Below are 13,898 nucleotides of genomic sequence, written 5' to 3' on the forward strand. Positions count from 1 at the left end.
GTACTCCCTCAAGCTGTTCTTTTCTGAGACATAAAACATTGCTAGCAGCTTCCCATTAATGACAACTCTTCCTATCCTAGTTAAAAAAAAAAATCTATAGAACTGTTTCATTAAACATGTCTTTCGGTCTCTATTGAAGAAGATACTAAGTTTTACTTAGATTGTTATCCTTTTTTGCCAATGTTTTTTATACCAACTCACACAGCATCTTCACCATGGCTGTGGCTTGTAAGTGTTGCAATGCCTAGAAGAAAGGTCTCTGAGGGTAAAGCACTTAAAGCTTGTGGTTGCCTCAGAAAGTTGTTGATTACAGTCATGTCTAGTTTGAGTGAAGAGTGAACTGTGTGCATTATTCCAGTTAAATGTTTGTCTCGAGTATGTCCATTAAGGTAACAGTTCATAATAAAAACTAAAGCTGAGTGAGACACTTCACCATGACTCATCGAGGGATTCAGGGAGGGTACTGCTGCTCTTTGAGGCAAATATAAATGATCAGTCAGATTCATGAAATGACTTGTCTAGAAAAATGGTCTTTGCACCACCCAAGCAGTGAAAAGCCTGCTTATTTTAGTTGAGATAAATTTCCAAACTATTTCCTGAATAGCAATAAAGAAATAAACAACTTTGGAGGGAAAAAATACAAAAATCCATACTTCCTGGAGAAATCCTAGGAAGCCAAAGTACTCCTGTCGGAGGTGTCCTTCTGTAATAAATGCAGTCTAAGCGGCAAAAAGACAGAATATGTGAGCAAGTGTCTGGATCTGTAGAAAAGTTCAGAATGACAAACAGAATAAGGAAAATTATGCAGGGGGAAAAAAAAAAGTAGTACAAGTAGATTGGTGCTTTTTTATCACTTTGATTGCCTTGTACAATTTTTTTTTTCTTATAATCTGTTTTATATTGCATCCTAAAATTAAATGTGTTATATTCACTTATTGATTTGGCTAGAGATTGGGTTCAAAGTAATTGGCTAACAATCTGACATTTATTAATAAGTGTATGGTGAACCATTTTTTCTGGTGACCCAGAAGCTCAGTTCTTTCAACACATACACTAGGTGGTAATAGTTTATGTTCCCATACAAGCTTCATTGCTTGTTTGATAGCTAATGTCATAGGGACTAATGCCAAACAAGGGCACGCTAGCATATAGCATATGAACTATACGACACCACATACAATGAAGGAATATTCAAAGGACTTCCTACAGTGTTGTCACACAAATGAAAGATAACACTTTCAAGCACAAGTAGGAGCTATACTAACAGTCACATGATACTGAAATTAATAGATAATCTGCATCAATCACATAACATTCATTTTTTCATTCAAATTCTAATACAAGATGATTTTCATTTAGGACCCCTCTGCTAAGACTCCTGAGTATTTGTCAACTCTCTAAGCTGAAGCTACTATGACCAAAACCAAGCAAGAATACTTTCCCCTCACTGCTGAATGTGTGAAAGGTAACAGGGTTTAGAATTTGGTTGTATTTGGTAAATGCCAATTATTTCCTACGTAGAGCCTCAGAAATGTGTGCAGGAGCACGAAGATCCAGATCAGTTGCAAGAACAACTTGGAAGAGAATATTAATTTGCGAGAAGATGCTGTACTATGTCACTTTATGCAGTTAAAGGTGGCTCTAATTTTAGATAGTGCTTATGTGATATCTCTAACTGTGTCAAAGATATTTAGAGAAAAGATAGTTCAGAAGCAGCTCTATACAGTGACAGTCAGTTATAACATTATTCCTTTTTGTAAGTGTCTTTTCTAGCTAAAGAGAGAGCTGAGGGAGGGTAGGTAGTAACAGAAAATTTATTAAACACAATTTGAATATTTTTCTGTGTAAAAAAGATACACATTAGTTTTAGTCAGTATGTCACAGACTTGTGAAGACTGGTCAACATTTTGGTTTTATGCAGGTAATTTCTTACATTTTAAGTAGTATTAATTTATTTGTTTACCATTAAATTGGAAAGTACAAGTACATATTATTCTTGCATTGTGGGCAACGCCACTTCGTCTCTAATCTAGTACACAGGCAATAATTCAGTCTCTGTATATCATTGCTGCTGTTCATAAACCAACAAGCTGTTGTGGTTTATACCATCAATAGAAAACCAAAGCTGAATTATAGCCTTGTATTCAATATCTGTGTTGTGCACAGAAATTGCCTTTTTTTTCCCTTTCTTTTTCATTTCTTTTTTTTTTTTTTTTTTTTTTTTCCCCAGAAAGTGCAATTTAGAGACATGGGATCTAGAGACCTATAAATTGTATTTCTTCCTGTCACTGCCAAAAGTCAAAGTCATGAGTGTTCAAAAGAAAAACAAGATATAAAAACACCTCAAAGTATATCTAGAGTTCTGCAGATTGCAGAGTGCTTTCATTAATTTTCTAAGAACTTTACAAATGTAACATTCCACATGATCCCTCCAGAGACAGTCTCAAAAGTTAATCAGATACTGGGTCACATCAAAGAAGGGAAGCTGGAGTAAGAGAATTAAAACAAACATGAGGAAAGGAAGACTTCTCTCAATTCACATTTTGATGATGTGTGGAAAGACAAGCAGCAAACAACTGACATATAAACTGGGTGTTTTTAAAGGTGGTGGAATCATTTACTTTATGAATTCACACAAGAAAACATTCTTTCAGAAAGGTTTAATTTCAAACTAAATTCAAGAATGCTGTCCCAAAGTTGTAGTAGAGGGTTTGTATCACAGATTCCTTCATCTTATTTCCATCTCTGCTACTGATTTTTTTAGACAAATTAAAAGTTATTTGATCACAATCAAGTAGTTGAAGTATTTTCAGGCAGGGAACATGCTTATGCTCATATGTTCTCAAGACGCTGCAGTATTTGGAACTTTCCCCAAACCAAGCATCCTAGCTAAATTACATGGAACAGGTGGATAAAACTTCAAATAAATGGTACACATATACAATATATATAGCACACAGCACAGAACTGAAAAGATGCCCAATGTTTTAACATGCATTTTGGCAAAATATCTTGTGAGAAGCTTAGTTTTGACATGTTTCTTGGTAGACATTTCTTTTAGGTGTCCAAACTTTGGTTGGCAGCAACAGTAAACAGATTTTTAAATTGTATTCCTGCTCGTGTAAACTGAACCTTTCAACAGCTGGCAATTCCTGGACAACATAAGTACAGTACCTCTTTGAATTCAACAATGTAATGTAATGTAATGAAATAAAACTGAAGTTTCATATTTGATAGTTGATGTCCTAAGAACAAAAAATTTGTGACAACAATGGAACAGTGAGATACATAGCAACCTGTGTATTCTGCTGGGTATCATATCCTGTTATGTAGAAGACAGGGAGAAAAAGCAATTATTAACATTTAAGTTTGATGTGCAAGAGAAGTTGTATTGTGTAGCAAGAATTATGCATGATGACATAAAGAATCATAGGTGGTGTGCGGTGCTTATTTACTCTTCAAAGATAGTCCTTGCAAGGATTCTTATGGCTTGCAAAGTGCAAACCCAAGTGTAAGAAATTCAAAAGGTCTAGTGGCTTTAGGCGGGTTTAGGATTTTTCAAGAGTCTGTTGAAAACAAATTTGCAGGTAAAATGGAACTGCAGTTAAACTGTGGAATTGCAACACAACTGTTTAGTAACCAGGCACATTTACTTGCTTGCACAAGCTATTTACAGAGATTTGGATATAAAGATATGTGAAGGAAGAGATGCAAGTTCTATGAAGTGTATGAAGGGCAGTTATCTATTCTAGCTGGCTTTGGTGACTTTGTTTTTTTGTTGGGATTTGCTTGTTTGTTTTTCCTCAAAACAGAATACCTTTTTCTTAGTCATACTCTGTGCTTGCACAGTTAATACTTTTGCCCAAATCACAGGCTAGATCAAATCCTAACTGCTGGTTGGTGTAGTTCTACATATCCTTTCCTCTCTGTTACACATTTTATCACTCTTCTTTTTGTAAACTCTAGATCTCAGTGAAACTGGGAAATTCCAGCAGAGTGTGATTAGCACTAGAACCAAGAAAAAAGAAGATGACATAATCATACAGCTGGGGCTTGGATGAAAGACAAGACTTTCAAATATTTAAATTTATGTGAAATCTCCAGACATTTCCAATTAAGCATTGCAAGCTTCATATTTTGAGAAGCCTTTATGTGTTTAAGAGAAGCATAAAATATAGTTTATAATATTTCAAAAGTCACAAAGGTTCATCCTCCTAGCTTTCAGAAACTGCCATTTTAAGAGGATATATTATCAGTATAGTTAAACTTCAACAAATGATATTTCAAAAGAGAAATGTAATTATTGCATTTTTATAAATATAAAATAGAATTTTTTTACTCGCCAACTTTCTGAAGTATAAAATGGAATGTACCTGTCAGTGGACAGTTTTAAATAGAGGCTACATCTTGAAAGTATTTGAAAATGTGCAACTCATTTGTTTATACATACAAGTATGCATTTATTAAAGAATTTAATTGTATTTTCTTACAAGCAAATAATAGCTTCTAAAAGACATAGAAAACTACCAACATCCAAAGGTGTTATTTTTTTTTAATTGATATGAAGGCCAAAGTGTTAATTGATGTGTATTATTAACCACTCATCTTTTCTCCAAAATCTTTTTAAAATAGAATTATGAAAAAGGTTTATCATAACCTGAAGTATGTACCAGAGCACCAGATATCCAAATCTGTCCTGTATTTCAAGTAAGAGACATTTAAGCCTTTAATGTTCATACTTTTTTTTTTTCTCTTTGCATATCAGTTTGTACAAGATGCTGATTGTCCTGCTTTTTATGTACAAAACCACTGAATGCCTACATTGTGCATATTAAACCAAAGTACTAATTTTTAATTTCAGCAAACCAACAGACTGCACAAAATTTCATATATTTAGCTTTCCATAAGTCAATTTGTATGAGCTGTGCTCATTTAAAATAGAAGTTCTCTAACTCCAAAGCTTTAATAACCCATAAGAATTCCAGTAGTGGACACTGCAAGGACTGAACTAGAGGGATTCAAATTAAAATTGGGTGTTTTGAATATTTAAGATATGGCAGCAAATCTGAGCTATTCAAGAAACCTGAAATAAAGTTTAAATCACAAAGGGTAGATTTTAATTTTCAGTAATTTTTAGATAGACTTAAGTACCATTATGAGAAAAGTTCTTACAGCTTTCAAGAACAACTGTCATTAGTGTTCTGAGGCTTAACATTTTATTGGAAATCTTAGTAATGAAACAGCTCCTTATGCTTCAAGACCTGACCTTAGAGGAATTTCACAATGGAGAGACTTTAACAGAGGATAGTTTAACAAGGTTTTCAGAGAGAGTTGTAGTCTGTTCATTCTGGTCCTTTTCTTCATAAACATTACTAAGCAGTTTGGTAAATCTGGCATCCATACAACACTAATGTTTTCATGCATTAGTATTACAATTTACAAGCAGATGAGATGCTAGGTAGGTACTTGTTCAAGAATAAGAATTCTCCTCCATGTCAGTAAGATTAAATAACCTTATATAGTAGTGATTCAAGGAAAGACATTCCCCAGTCCTGTACATTCTAACTTGAAAGACCCCTGACAACAAGAATTTACAGACATGGATAACCATAAAAACACTTCACTGATGAAGGACACTAGCCTACAGATAGCCCGGGTTGGGTTTCATGCCAGATGATCATTGACTGGAATATTTTTAAGATGTATACGTTTATGAAGAATTGAACTATATGTAATGGCTTAGTGCAAGGGCTAACCTGCTTGCTCCCCCAACACAAAAGTGAGGGGAAAAGCAACACACAAATCTCAGGGTTAAGATAAAGAGACAAGAGTTTAATATGACATATAATAATCACAATGCACAATTATCTTATCAAATAATCTAATTAATCTAATAATAAAATACATGATTACCTTAGCTTAGCCTCTTTGCAGAAGATGAAGGGCAGAGAAATACAGGACAGAACCCAGTATAAAACAGAAAACCCAAACCAGTGTGCGACCCAACTCCCACCCATCTCACTGCTGTGCCTGCAGAAAGGAGCCAACACCCAAGACCCGGAACCCAAATGTAGCAACTGGAACAGGAAGCCTTTCAGGTTGTAATCTGAACTTCAAGCCCCATAATAATTTGCTCCAGCCAGTACTTTCATTTTTTAAGCTGTCATGACTGTAGCAAGGTATGAACAATAGCAGCAGATTCAACTCAGATTATGATGCTGAAAATATAATTTCAGTTTCCATGCACATGACTGAGGTTATATATTATCATACAATCTGTCCTTCCACTGTAGTTTTATACTTAAAATATACTCCATAACCACTCAGTTGTCTCCATTGTTTATGAAGAATAATCTAAATTTCTTTGCAAAGCTAATTAAAAAGCAGCAGCCTTTGTTTTACTTGCTTCCATTTATGCACAGTAGAGAAAACATGGATATAGAATGACTAGGAAATCAGGAATAAAGAACAGTGGAATTTCCACTGCCTGATATGCCTCCTCCAGACTTGAATGTCCAGATAAGAATCAAACATATGGTACCCTTGAAAAGAGTATGTCAGTTTGAAGCTGTGGCAGAGACAGTCTCATACCCAGACATACAGTAGAAATTCACAGTCCAAATTCATGGCTTCTGGAAGTTAAATTGAGGCTCAAACAGCATATATATAATCATTATATACTGCTTTGAGAATAAGTTTCTGGTTCACCCTATTAGTATAGATAGAGAACATCTCAGATGTTTACAACTTTGCATATGTCAGAGCAAAGTCAGGACAAGTAAGAGTTTGATATGCCTCTACTTTTCCATAAAAACAGACTCTAGAAAAAGTACTATCACAAAGGAAGATTCATTCATAATTTTGAGTTTGCTCAGAGACTGAGAGATAGTGTGAGCCAAGACATTTTCAGCTGTACCCTTTAACTAGTATAAATTTCTGTACACTTGACAGAATTCTAGTGGCTTAAAAAAGTATATGAGCTGGGTGCTGAATGTAAAACCTCAGCAGTTCATGAAGGGGGGGAAAAAAAGAAAAAAACCAAACAAAAACCAAAAAACAGACTGAATTGAATCATAAGATCCTTATATGCAATAAAATATTCTAAATTACCATAAAGAGGCACTTCAGTGCTGTTCATGCTTTGTATTTTAGGAATTTCATATTGAGCATTTGTTAAATTGGAATCCTACATGGGTTACTGTATTAGGGTATAATCAGTCCCTATTCTCTTTCTATAATACTATCTTCATTTCATAAGCCTACAGAACATGCTTTCTCCTTTAATGTCACCTTCTCTCTGCTTCATTATTTCTTAGATGTCACTTATATAACACATTGGCACAGAAAAGATGTTTCACTGTGGTGCCATGTAAATGCCAGCTGTATTCCATGCCCCTCATATGCCCCTTGAGACTGTCTCAATTTGCAAAGAGCTGTTTCCCCTTGACTCAGAATTATCAAAGAAAAGGAAGAAGGTTTGAAAGAACATCAGCAGTCTGGCAGTTTTAGATTTGCATTCTAGAATTTGCATATATCCTATTAAAGCTTATTTGGCAGAGCCTTAGAATGTATACATTGACAGTTAATTTCCAGGGTTAACACTGTAATTTTAGAAATGCAAGCTTTCTTGCAATTATTCCTCCAAAACTGACATATGATATTCCTGACAGACAGAGACAAGCAGTTGCTTCAAGAAAACATCAATGGATATCATTTTGTAGGCAAATGCACTCCTGAAGGGTCTAGTCTATTTTTGGACCATTAACAGCCAGTCCAGGTTTCAAACACTACATTTGATTAGAGTGAAGTTTAGTAAATGTTCTAGATGACATGTCTTGCACAGGTAGCGAGTTCATAAAATGGCAAACTTCTCAGTTCACTTTACAGGAGGCACAAATCATTACCTTGAGATGTAGGAGCCATGATGGTCAAGGCTGAATTAAATTTGATTCATATTGATAAAATGAAAAGACACTTCCATTTTATGGGTTTTTAGCATTAGAATGGGGGGAAAAATCAAGGCTATTTTTTAAATAAAAGCATGAAGTATTTTAATATGAGAGGCAACATTCTACAGAAATATTTCAATTTCCATCTGCATCTTATTTCTTACAGCAAAATCTCTGTTAAAAGGCTGAAAGACATTTCAGTAACACTGAACACTTAAAAAATCTACAGATTATTAAAGATGCCTGCAATGGCAAATTTGTATTCTGTTTAGGTTTCCATCAGAATCTGTAGGGTTTATATTATAAAATTCCAAGTGACAGGTGCTATACAAGCATCCATATTAGTGTTTGCTGTAAAATTCCACTGCAGTGTGCTAATAAGGAACACATACCAGGGATGAAGAACAGAATGCTGAAGGATTGAATGACTTTTCTTCTTTTGAAGGAATGGGAGAGAAAGAAAACACCACCCGTACCACTACAGATTTTATCTGCAAGTGTTTTAAATAATTAGATTTAATATGTTTAAAGGCATTTTTTTTTTTTTTTTGGCTAATTTATTTATATTTATCATCAAAGTTCTATTACTTTAGATCATGATTGCAACATATTTTTCAGTTCTCAAGACTGAAAGATAAAAGGAGAAGACAAAAAGGAGGGACAGGGAGAAGGAAGAAAAGCCAGCTGTTGAACAAGTGGAAACTTCTTTGATGGTATTTACAGAAACACAGTTATTGTAGAGGAGACAGACCCTAGGGTTGTAACAGTATTTACCTCTTTCTAGATCTGCTGATGAGACATTTGAATCCTTTCTCTTGGGAATGCTGGGTTTCAGCCATAGGTTTTTAGTGAGAATTAGTGTAAAAGGGATTGTGGTCCTACACAAACCTGTCACCAACATACAACAAAAATAAAGTCAGAATGAAATATGTTTTACAGAAAACATCTTGATGTACCCATTTAGTAACTCGGCAACTATACAAATGGGAGAAAAAAAGATGGAAGATGCATTAAAGTTCAAGAAGTTTTGGCTGTGAAATGCCAGAATTGAGTACAAGCTGAAAAGTCAAGGAAGGTTTAGTCAAGGAAGCTTTTGTAAAGTTCTTGGTTTGGAACCAAAACACTAGACAAAGCAGCTTTAAACAATGAGATATTTTCAAGATAGACAGTCCTGATGAGTAGTCTGCTATTCTGAAGTGTTTTATTCAAGTGTTTATTTTCCTGTACCTACTTAAAGTGCAATTCAGGATCAAGATTAAAATACTGACTGGGGTACCGGTTGAGCAGGTATTACCAGCTGGCAGACTAGAGAATAGCATATTACAGGAATGTTCAGTTAGGCAAATCAAGACTGCAAGCTGAATGGGCTTGTCAGAATTCTGCTGAGGGAGAAGCATTATAAAGCAGAATTGATGCTAGTAAAACATGACATCAAATGTCACTTAATGAACATGTAACTCATTCTGTACTTACAAAGGGTTCCAGTAAACACAAAGTACAGCACTGGATGGAAATACTGTAACATAATGTATCAATAAATAAATACCAAGAAAAATATGCTGCTGTTTGTACATGTAGGGAAGAAAAATACAGTGACTGTTTCTAGGGAAGCACAAATGAAAAAAAAATAACCTTGGGCTTACCCGCTGCCTTGGTGCCCTCAAGGAACCAAAGAGCTAACAAGATTCCTTGTAAGCTTGTATTGAACACAGAAATAGAAATGCTATTGCAAGGTGAACATTAAGAAAAGTGGGTGCCAAGGGGTGCCACAAATAGAAAGCTGAATCCATTATCTAAAGTTGCTCATAAGATATTTCAGATTTGCTTCTCTGAAAGGAATTTTCGTAAGCTTTCCCTTTCTCTACACATTCTCCTTCTTAAACAAAATAAATTATAAACCAACTAGAGCTAGGCAGCACATTAAACCCACTAATGCAGTAAAAGAAATGAAAAAAAGTATTTACCTTTGGTGTCTCTGTCCTAAATATGTATCTTCTTTTAACTATTTTATCATCTCTAAACTTGTATAATTCAGTGGCACATTACTGATAACTCTGATAAAAAAATATTTTATTTTTTTAGTCTACAATGCAGATTTTGAAAATTAAAAAAAAATATATATTCTATCTGTTTTCTGTTGTTTTTACTTTCTTTGTTTGTTTTTCCTATCCAGTGCCTGTTACAGAATTCTGTCATTATCTCTGGCAGTTACTATCATAAGTAAGAAATTTGGACCTGCCAGTCTTCAAAATCTGTAACTAGGGAAGGTATATTGAAATTTTTGATCTTCATCTGGTATTTTGTTGACTTCATTCTGTGCATCTTTGATAATGAATAAAATATTTTAATCTCATTTTCATTAAGTTTTTTACCTATTTCCTCTTTTATAGCATAAATCTGCTTTGTATTTGGCATTTTGAAGTGACAGAATACAGCAGTGGGAAAGCAAGGTTGCAAGGAACAAAGTTATTCTCACAGGAGAAAGAACACATCACATGGTCTTCTTGGGATTTTTACTGCAGGTACGATGATTCAATAACACCATCTCCTTCTTTACCTCCAACTCAGCTATGTACCTAAGATTTGGAACCAATAGACTGCTTTTAGCAAGAAATTCTCAACTGACTCAGGGAATGTTCAATTCTGTGTCAACATAGTCATGGAAAATTCTGTGCATAAATTGGGTAAGACCTCATGCAAATATCCAGCTCCAAATTTAGCAGATGGTCTCTGGGTATACTGTCAGACAGTTCTATATTATTTCCTAATGTTTCAATATTATTTCATAACATTATATTCACCTAACACTGAACATATGAAATGTTTACTCACATGCTAAAGTGTCTTGACCCAAAATAATTATATAATCCTGAAAAAAAAAGATAGTTGCTTTGAAGATTGTTCAAAGATGTTTAGTTATTAATTAAGTCCTTGGTACATGTATTCAAAACAACTTCATAGCAACATTGACCTTCTTAGTATCCTCTAAATGATATATTGAATATTTTTAGAACATTATCAGTTTTGTTAAACTGGACAACTTTGTTCCTCATGGAATGTGTCTACAGCATAAGCACCTTTTATATACTTGAATATTATTTTATTATCAGCTTTCAAAATAAAACCATACATTGAGATAAGTGTGTTTTCCTACGAACAGGCAATAAGCTGAAAAAAAAAATAGTGTAAGAAAATATCATCCAGTCCACTATGAGTAACTGAACACTGTAAAGTAAATGTATTAATTACCAGGCCCTAATGGTCTCAGAATAGTTCAAATGTATAAAAACAAAACCATATATACAGTTGCTTAATATGTGGTAACATAACCTTGTCATCAAAGCAATCTTGTATGCTAAGAATAAACACTTGACAAACAGGACACTTTCCATTGATTCACTTCTCAAGACAACCCTTTGATAGGTGATTCTTAGCTTCCTTAAGGTACTGGCACAACTATTGAGTTTTGTGTAGTTAACGAAGCTTTTGCTTTTTGGTATCCAGTTCATCCCAGGTGAGTTCAGTGACAGATCTGGAGGCTAGAGATGCAACTTCTGAACACATCATTCTGTTCCTTTCTAGTTTAAAAGCCTTTTCAGTCTGCATGACTGTTCTGATCATTATGCTATGGGGACAAAAAAAAAAATGGACTGGGGAGATTCCTATATGATAGAAGAATCTATACATAGAAAGCACTATGATATTTCTCTAAACACTTGTTTGCTAACTCCCATCTGTGCTGCTCATAAAATATATTCAAACTCCTACTCTTGATCTATTTAAACTGATAAAAATGATTCATCACTCAGGCATATATATACTCTTCCAGCATTAGCTGCACTGTTTGTGATAAGAACTGAAAAGATTATGTTTATCATAAAACTCCTCCAAGCTGTACTGATCTATATAATTATGAAAATTCCATAGTACTCCTACAAACCTGGGTTGAAGCAGTTTAAGATGTACAAACATGCGTGCATAAAACATACATACACTCACAAGAGCATCAAAGAAATACATGCACTGCTTCTTTAAATCTGAAGATATAAAGCAATTTCAATATTTAAATTAATGGTAAATTCCTATAACTTTGGTTTCTTTTCAGAAAGGTCCTGATAACGTTTCTGAACTGTCATAGGAAAGGAAAAAAACCAACCTTGGTACAGATGCAAGATGAGAAAAGAGTAAATGGTGAAAACATTTTTAAAAGTGCTTGAGAGCAAATATGTCTGATGAAAGTAGATTCCAGGGATAAGCTCAAAGTTTTGTAAACTTTTTGCTACTTTTTTTACAGGATAGCTCAGCAATATAAAAATCAAAAGATAAATTGGTAGATCTTTGTTGGTAATGCTTACAAAGTATCATGAAATGGGTTATTAGACTACTAGAAAGCACTCTGAAAATCTTTAAATTAAAATATTAGGATTCCAATTATTATCAAGGAGATCATAATGCCACACAGATATGTTACAAATAATAAGAAAAGAATCAGATTAGCAATAGTACCTACCCAGGACGTGATTCTAAAGTCTTGACATTGAAACATTACATAAATGTGTTTTAATTGAAGCAAACTGAGATGGAAGATGCTTCTGTGGCAGCATTCCAAAATGACTAAAGGAGTCTAAAGTGACTAGAAGAGGTCTTGTCAGCTATAATATTTCTACTTGTCTAGCGTTTGTTCTTGGATATATACAGGGAAAGAAATTCCATTTACTGCCTTAATCTTTATAGATATATCTTGTGAATGTATCCCAACCTTTCTAATCATTATTCCATTAAAAGGAGTTTAAAATATATTTTTTGAGAGAAGTGCAATAGACATTGGAATTTGCACTCATACTTGTTCAAGTTATAAATATTAGTAAATTGGAAGGCAGCAGATCTTGCTTAAAAAACTGTCTGAGCTTGGTGACAAAGAACTTTCTGCAGAGTATATCCTCTTATAGTGTGAGCCACAGTATGAACTTGGGTTGTACTTTAAGTAAAGCCAACCATTTGGATGGACCTTGTGTTGAGAAAGTTTTACTTATCTACTTAGCCCATGCTGCAGAGGTAGCATAAAAAATACCTCTTCTCAGAGGTGTTATGTTGTGGCTTGTTTGGAAGGAATTCCACAGCACTGGACTAGTATCTACTTTATCAATACTGACTACAGCAGCAATGCAGTAACAGTGGATATAAACTGGTACAAAACAAGTTAATTCCAGATAGATACAAGAGCATGGGAACAGATATCCCAAATACAGGCAAAGTAGGGAAGAGGAAGAACATGAGAAGGGCTGTGAAATAAAGTGTCATAAACCCACAGCTGTGGGGAGCTGTGTGGGGGGGAAACAACCCACCAGAAAAAAAACCAAATATTTTCCTTCAAAGAGCAGGAAAAGAGATCTAGGAAAAAAATAAAATCAAATTGTCAGATGAAATTCAGTTGGGGTTGTTTAAAATCACAGATTCAAAATGGTTAAAGTCATCATCAGATACATTCATGCACCCTAGAAGGTTCAATCTAATATGGGAATACTGAGCTCCTGAAAGCCATCAACCCATTTTGTATATGCTTTTATGCAAAGATAAAAATGAAAGCAAATAGTAAATATACTTCTGAATTCTCCCTAAAACATATATATTTTTACATAAATATTGAACAATTATATCGTAGATAAATGTGGGTAGATGTCCATGTATCCACTTCCACATTCACTGATAAAACATTTTAATGAATCTGATCTGCAATTTTGGCTGAAAACTGAAGTGACACATGCAGAAAAGAAACAATTGTTACGACATTTTTTTTCATCCACAGATAAATGTTGGGGATTTTTGTTTGCTTCTTTTTTCCTCAGAAATCATGATTAAATTTAGTTTCCCTTTCAAGCACAACAGCATTTTCAGTGGACTTTCATTTATGAAATGGATGAATGCATTCTATTCCTTCCCATCAGACAT

This window comes from Melanerpes formicivorus, unplaced genomic scaffold (genome assembly GCF_026170545.1).
Source record: "Melanerpes formicivorus ecotype bairdi unplaced genomic scaffold, bMelFor1.0.p_v2 SCAF_7, whole genome shotgun sequence".
NCBI lineage: Eukaryota > Metazoa > Chordata > Aves > Piciformes > Picidae > Melanerpes > Melanerpes formicivorus.